This window comes from Moschus berezovskii, chromosome 22 (assembly GCF_049115385.1).
Source record: "Moschus berezovskii isolate FMDL1 chromosome 22, NW_MosBer_1.0, whole genome shotgun sequence".
Classification (NCBI taxonomy): domain Eukaryota; kingdom Metazoa; phylum Chordata; class Mammalia; order Artiodactyla; family Moschidae; genus Moschus; species Moschus berezovskii.
The window spans coordinates 50,338,387-50,346,466 of NC_142481.1; positions in this window are offsets into that span (position 1 = coordinate 50,338,387).

Sequence of the window (8,080 nt, forward strand, 5' to 3'; positions counted from 1 at the left end):
CCCTGTGACACCTTGATGAGGGGCTTCTGGACTCCAGGTCCACGAGAGGACAAATTTCTATCGTCTAAGGCCCCAAGTTTGTGTTCCTTTGTAAAAGAGGCAAAAGAAAACTAATATTCCACGTAAGGCAAAGTATGACCACAGCAATGTGCCCCGTTTACACATTTATACACACTGGCTCCGGCCCAGGCAACCCCATCCCTCTCCTGGGCTCTGTTCCAACCTCACCCCGGCCTCCACCCCAGCCCTGCCAATTCAACTGAGATGCCTATAAAGCATAGTTCTGCTTGTGTTGCTCCCAACCTTGAGCCTTCAATGGCTCCCTACTACCCTCAGGACAATGACAAATCTCAAACAGCATCCTAGGGCTGTGTGTGATCTCACTCTGGTCTGCTTCTCCAGCTCCGCCACACCTACCCTCTCTCTCCCACCCTCCCTCCTCCAGCTAATATATAAGCTTCTGTTCATCTCACGAATGTCATCTCTTCAGTGTGAGGTGTGTAAACCACCCAGGGTGGAGCCTGGGGAGTGGGGGCTGTGGAGGGAAAGAGTGTCTGCACTGGGCCAGCCGCTCCCCAGCAGACGCCCAAGGGTCCCCTTTTTCTCCTCTAAACTATGTCAGCATCGGACCTAAAATCAGCCTTCAAAGGTCTTCTCTGCTCTGTGAGTTCATACTAAGCAAAACGTTTCAGACCAAGGGAAAGAGAGAGATGCCTAGAAAAGAGGATGGTTTGGGCCTGATGTATCCAGACTAGCTATGTGTGTGTGTTCAGGGCCCCACCGTCCAACGCCCAGAGCCCTGTGTGTGAGTACCCACCGAGCAGCACAGAACATCAAGATAAACAAGACAGGAAACTGAGGCAGGACAGGCTGGGCTGGGAGTCAGGATGGTGCGTGAGGCTCCCGAAGGTTCCCTGGAACCTGCTTCCCTCCTGGTTGGTTAGTATTCCTGTGGCTTTTTCTGCAGTAACACCAGTACTGGCAACAATTCTGCCCAGCATCCCGCGCTGCTGCTGCTGCTAAGTCGCTTCAGTCGTGTCCGACTCTGTGCGACCTCATAGACGGCAGCCCACCAGGCTCCCGTCCCTGGGATTCTCCAGGCAAGAACACTGCAGTGGGTTGCCATTTCCCTCTCCAGTGCATGAAAGTGAACAGTGAAAGTGAAGTCGCTCAGTTGTGACCGACTCTTCGTGACCCCATGGACTGCAGCTCACCAGGCTCCTCCGTCCATAGGACTTCCCAGGCAAGAGTACTAGAGTGGGTTGTCACTGCCTTCTCCGTGCAGCGCCCTGCATACAGCAGGAGTACAATAAATCTGTGTTGAGCAGATAAGCACACCCAGAGAGGAGCCTTGGCCGGTGCAAGCACACTAGTCCACGTGGCCCAAAGTCCCTCCCTAAGTCCAGCTCCTCCCTGCCTGCACGAGACCTCTGCACCCTGCCCACCACCTGGGAATGGCATCCAAGCACTACCATGCTCGTCCTTCTAGTGCTGCTTTGAGAAATACGTTCAAATGCCACTGCTGTCAGAGATGATGGGACAGGTATGTAGCTGAGAAAGTCCAACAAACAACTCAAGTCGTGCCCCCACCCACCTTGCAACTGATCTTATCCACGTGTGCTTGCTGAACCTCCAGAGACTCTAATATGGGCTGCTGTGTACGCAGTGCCCTTCAGAGTTTTTAACAGCACACATTCCCCTCATCAGTGAGAAGGCTTGGGAAAGAAGGTTCTTCCTTTTCAGAGGGGAAGTGTGCGGTCACACCCACAAGAATATGCAGAGGCTGCTGGTGACGCAGGACATGAAGTCCCTGCACCAAGGAGCTGAGGGGCTAGGCCAGCACTTCTCAAACTCTGGTAGACACAGGAGCCACCTGGGGGTCCTTCTAAAATGTGGACTCTCATGCAGCAGGTCTGGGCAGGGTGAGCACCTGCATCTCTAACAGGGCCCCCGGGGAGGTGGAGGCCAACCTGGGACAAGCATCAGTGACCCCGCCTCCTGGACCAGAAGCTCTGGGACTGGGATCTGTGCTTAACAAGCCTCCAGGGGTTCTGATGCTCTGGCAGTTTAGAGCACAGAGGGTCAAGACCATGTTTGGCAGGAGTCTGCCCAGAGCTGTCACCTCCTCCTTCCTGCACACAACAGCATCATTAAAGAAGAACACAATGTTCTGCCCAGTCACACAGCCTCAGAGTCCTTCTCAGCACAGCAGCGCGGGCAACCCCTGGGAGTCAGCGCTCTGGAGGACGGTCTCGCATGATGTCACAGACGCTTCAGGATGACGTCGTGGTGCTTGGAGTGGGGGAGGTGTCACCGAACTGGGGAACGGACACGGGGAGGGCGGGGGAGAGGGGGCTCTCAGTGCAGTGAGGCGGGCACTCTGGGTGGGGTGGCGGCCTGGGCAAAAGCGGGGGTGGTGGCAGGGGGCAATGAATGCTCATGGTTTGCACGGAAACAGTGGGTGTGAATCAGCTTCGGGCCAGACCAGAGTTGCTGCCTGGAAACGGGGTCACAGAAGGAGGATTGGAGGGAGAGGCTGAGCCCAGCGGGCTGGGAGCCGCGGTCCCAGCAGGAAGGTCTGGGAAGCAGACCCCAGCAGCCGCCCTCGTCCCTGCCTCCCTGCCTAGGCCCCTTCCGGAGACCCTCTGCAGAGAAGAGGGACCAGGGACCTCACGGGACGAGGAGAAAGAGGATGGATGAGGTTCGAGCCACTCCAAGATAAACACCCGGAGAAACCAAAAAAGTCAGGACCAATTACATTAGCCATGGGAAAAAAATTAGCATTAGGCACTGCATTTTAATAAAGCATCTGTCTGGTTTTGATTTCACAGATGTGAAAAAAAAAAAACCACCAGGCAATCTGGAATTAAGTTGGACTACTTCAAACTTTCTATAAACCACATTTGGGATTTGCTCAGCATTTCTGAGGTTCAATTTACAGAGACTTCTTCAAGTCAAAATAACCCTAAATAAACTGTGGGGGGATGTTGTCAGGGTCATGATTCATAATCTGCTTCCACAAAAAGCACCCTCGGATGGAGTGAGGCAGACTTTCCTTTATCACTTTACCTGGTATCATCCAGGCTTAGAACATGTTCTAATTACAGAGAGGCTATGGACTGCTGCATTCAGGGACCTGGAAGAGATTTTCCTTCCTGCAGTCAATACCATCTGCGAGTTTATCAAGGAGAACTTGGTTATTAATAGAACGTGTGGGTTCTTGGGTTGAACACGAGTCTGCAGTGTGGTGCCGGGCTCTGTGTCCCTGGGGCGTGGGCACAGAGGATGCTGGGACTCTGTGGACCCCAGCAAGATGGGAGAGGCTGTCAGCTTTGAGGGTCTTCATGGGCAATACTAGGCAAGGCCAGACCCTCTGGCGTCCATACCCCTCCACTAGCAAAGGCTTTCCCGCCAGCAGCTCTGGCCCCCGAGCTGTCTTGCTTGCGGAGGGGGGTGGGACCTCAGCAGGCACTGACCTTGAACCAGACTCCCAACTGCCCCTCCTGGCGACAGAGGACACCCCGAAACCTTGCTGCCCCCAGGACACCCTCCCTCCCCCGGGCAGTCATGTGGACCATCCAGAGTCCAGTGTCCCTGAGGGTTCGTCTGATCAGCTGCTGCTCTGGAACCCACCCCATCACGGTCACAGGCTGCTTCCTCCAGTCCTCTGGCCGGCACCACGATGGTCCGGCTCTCCCAGAGAGGGCAGCTCACTTCCCTCCATCCTCGTCTCAGCAGACGAGCCAGGCAGGTGCAGCTCCTGCACCCTGGCTGGCACGTTCGAGCAACCGACCCCCTCTGGCCTGAGCTGCCATCTGCAGGGAGAAGACGGACCCCCTGCCGCATTTCGGGGGACTGCAGCTCGCTCTTATTGTTTAGAGCTCTTGTCTAACTCTTCAGCCCTCTGGTGCTTTCCGGCAGAAGAGGCTGGTGCCAAAAACAACTCTGCAGCCCGTGACCCAAGGCTGGCTCCCCCCACTGCAAACATGTCGCCTAGGAGAGCCAGGGGTGGGGCAGCCCAGACCCTCCACGCTTGCTACCAGGGCCAGCCGGGGAAGAGCAGCTATTGTTTTCAGAGGCTTCTGGCGAAGCATATGGCCTCCTGTTGTGGGCTGATTTTTAAGGAGAGGGGAAAACAGGCCAAGTTTGGATACCCGTCAGCATGACCCAGTCTGACAAAGCCAGTGTCCCAGCAGGAAAGAGATGCCCCTGGATGTGGGGCCTGGGGTGGGAGCCGGTCCCCCAAGAAGGAAGGTCACTGGGCCATCCGGGACTCCTCTTCCTGGGCCCCTGTAATCTAAGATGCTGTCAGCATCACCGTCATCAAAAGGACAAAGCAGCCACATCTGCCGCAGGGGCGTTGGGGGCGACTCACAGCGTCGTAGTCGGGACACTCTGGCTGTCTCACTCCCCCAGCGCAACCCCAGGGAGTGTGTGTGTGAGTGTGTGGGCGAGCGTGTGTCTACATGTCTGCATGTGTGCCTTGTGCATGCATGAGTGTGTGCATTTCTGTGTAAGTGAGCGGATGCTTCCTGTGTGTGCATGAGTCCCAGTGCAAGCCCAGCCAAGGCAGGCAGGAACTGAGGGCCAGCAAGGAGGTGTCCCGGAACACAGCCGTCGGAGCACTTGCTTAACGAGAAGACGATGGGAACAGCATCACCAGGACTAAAGCCTGTGGCACTTTCCACACACCCGTGAACACTGTCTTTGTGGTCCTGGGGTTTTTTCTTTCATCACTGGTCGTTTTGCTTGTATAAACAGTGGCGCCTTATTGCAGACTTGAGAGGTGCCCGCAACCTGAGACGGGGAAATGACAGGGTATCAGCCCCGCCCGTGGCCCAGCAGAGGAAACTAAGACCACGTGGCCAAGAAAAATTGCCTTTTCCTTTCCAGTCCCCTGCTAAGATAGCTTTCCAGTTGGCTGCAGCTTTGGGGAGCAGGCCTCTTGGAGACAGAGCTCTGTTAAGGAAGTGGAATCAGTCACAGGGACACATAGCTCTCCTGTGGAGGAGGAAGCACCACCACCTGGCCTGGGGTCTTCCCCAAGTTCTTGCCCCCTCTCTGGCCCAGCTCTTGGACCTTGGGCATACATGGTGCCACATGGGAAACAGGACTTCTTGGACTGCAAGGGGATCAAACGAGTCAATCCTAAAGGAAATCAAGAATATTCATTGGGAAGACAGAAGCTGAAGCTCCAATATTTTGGCCACCTGATTCAAAGAGCTGACTCATTGGAAAAGACCCTGATTCTGGGAAAGGAGAAGCGGGTGGCAGAGAATGAGATGGTTAGATAGCATCACCGATTCAATGGGCATGAATTTAAGCAAACTACAGGAGATAGTGGGGGACAGAGGAGCCTGGCAGGCTATAGTTCATGAGGTCACAAAGAGTCGGACACGACTTAGTGACTAAAAAACAACAACAACATTCGAGGCTAAAGTTCTTTTCTACTCCTAATTACCACAGTTTTTCATTAAAAAAAATAAGTAAATAATGGATGCAAAATGCTTTTTCCATATATTTGAGGTGATCATGTGGTTTTTCTCTTTTAGACCACTGACACGGTGAATTACATTAATTTGTTTTAAAATGCTGAATCCATCTTGTATCCCTAGGGTAAACAGAATTGGTGGTGATGTGTCACTCTTTTTATATACTGTTGGATTTGATCTGCTAGGGATATTGATCTGTAGTCTTCTTTACTTGCAATATCTTTGTCTGGTTTTGGTATCAGCATTATTCTGGCATCATAAATTGAGTTGGGAAGTGTTCCCTCATTTCCTATTTTCTTGAAGAGTTTGTGTAGAAGTGGAATTGCTTATATCTTAAATGTTTGGTAGAATTCACCAGCTACTAGCTACCTAGTCCTAGAGTTTATTTTTGTAGGAAAATGTTTAAGTAGGAATTAAAACTTTGTACAGAGCTGTCTGTGTTATCTAATTCTCTTTTAGTGAACTTCAATAGTGTGATTCAAGAAATTTGTTCATTGATTTCATAAATTCACTGTCATAAAGGTTAATACTGTCTTATTGTCCTTATTATTACAGTTTATGTCTGTAGGATCCGTAGCAATGTCCCTCTTTCATTTTGGATATTGGTAATTGTGACTGCTCTCTTTTTTGCCTTGATCAGTCTGGCTAAGGCTTTTCAACTGCTGTTTTGCTCAAAGAACCAGCTTTTGATCTCGTTGATTTTCCTCTATTATTTTTCTGTTTCCAAGTTCATTGGTTTCTGTTCCTTATAGTTTCCTTTCTCCTGCTTACTTTGAATTTATTGTGTTCTTATTTTTTCTAGACTCTTAATGGGTAGCTTATTGCTTAGATTATTGCTTCAAAGCCTTTCTTCTTTACCAATGTGTATGCCTAATGCTATAAATTTCCCTCTAAGCACTGCCTTACCTGTATCCTATAAACTGTCATACGTTGTACTTTCTTTTCTGTTCAATTAAATTATTTTCTAATTTCTCTTTTGATTTTTTTGGCCCACATGTTACTTGAAAGTTTATTGTTTAATTTCCACTGTTTGGAGTTACATATTAGTGATTTTTAGTTTAATTCTGGCCAGACAATATACTTCACATAACTTTTACTTCTTTTAAATTTGTTAAGATTTGTTTCATGGCCCAGCATACTCTGTGAATGTTCCATGTGTACTTGTAAAAAACGTGTACTCTGCTGATTTGGGAAGATTGTCCAATAAATGTCAAGATCAACTTGGATGATACTGTGATTAAGATTTCTATTAATATATCCTTTACTGATTTTCAGGCTACTTGTTTCATAACTTACAGAGAGACATATTGAAGTTGCCAACTATGTTTGTGGATTTTTCTATTTCTACTTTCCTTTTTGTTTCATGTGTGGGTGTGGGCACCTTTATAGTGTTACGTTTTCTTGTAGAGTAACACTTTTATTACTATAAAATGTCCCTGTTCATCTCTGGCAATTTTCCTTGTTCTGATGTTTACTTTATATGATGTTGACATCTTTGCCCCAGCTTTCTTTTGATTTGCATTTTCATGGTATAGCTTTCTCTGTTTACTTTCAATCCACCCATGTTTTGTGTTAAATAATTTTTCTTGAGAGAGCACATCAGTTCAGTTCAGTTCAGTTGTTCAGTCATGTCCACATAGTTGGGAAATATTTTCTTATACAATCTAATCATTTCTATCTTTTCACTGGGAAGTTGAATTTAAATCTATCACCTTACTAATAATTTTTCAATTTGTATTATCTGTTCTTTTTAAAATGTTGTCACTATTTTCTTCCCTCTATTGGACTGAGTATTTTTTTATGATTCCATCTTACCTCTGCTGTAGTCTTACTGATTATATCTCTCCTTTTAGTTTTTAGTGGTTGCTTAAAACAGGGCTTAGAATATCTAACTTTAATGTATATCTGTCTTCAGATAGTACTAAAGCACTTCACATATGGTGAAATAACTTTACAACAGTTTATACGCTCTCATTTCCTCTTTCCCTCCTTGTGCTTTGTTGTCATACATTTACGCTGACATGCTATAAACCCCACAAAACAGTGTTATAATCTTTGCTTCACATGATCTATTTGTAATCTTTATTGAGATATAATTCACCTGCATAAGATTCACCTATTTAAAGTGCACACAGAGTTCCAAAGGCCAGAGGTTCTCAAACCATGTCAGAATCACACGGAGGGCTCATTAAAAGCAGATGGGCGGGCCCCTCTCTCACCCTAGAGTTTCTGATCCAGCAAATCTGGGGTGGGGCCGAGACTCTGCATTTCTAACGAGTTCCCAGGGATGCTGATGCTCTTGGCCTGGGGCCACCCACCCATCCTGTGAGAATCACTGCTATAAACAAAATTACAAACACAGGTTATCAACCTAACTTGAATGATGATATATCATCCATATTGGGAAGATGGGGAGAGACGGGTTGGAGTTTAAAGGGAAAATCCTGATGGCCAGTAAGTGGTCCGATCCAGTGGGTCTGTGGGAACCCGACACTTGACTATGACAGAGAAATGGCATGCTCCGGTGACAGCGGTCAGCACCATCTGTTTGGCCAAGGCAAGCCTGCAATTCTAACCCAACAATTATT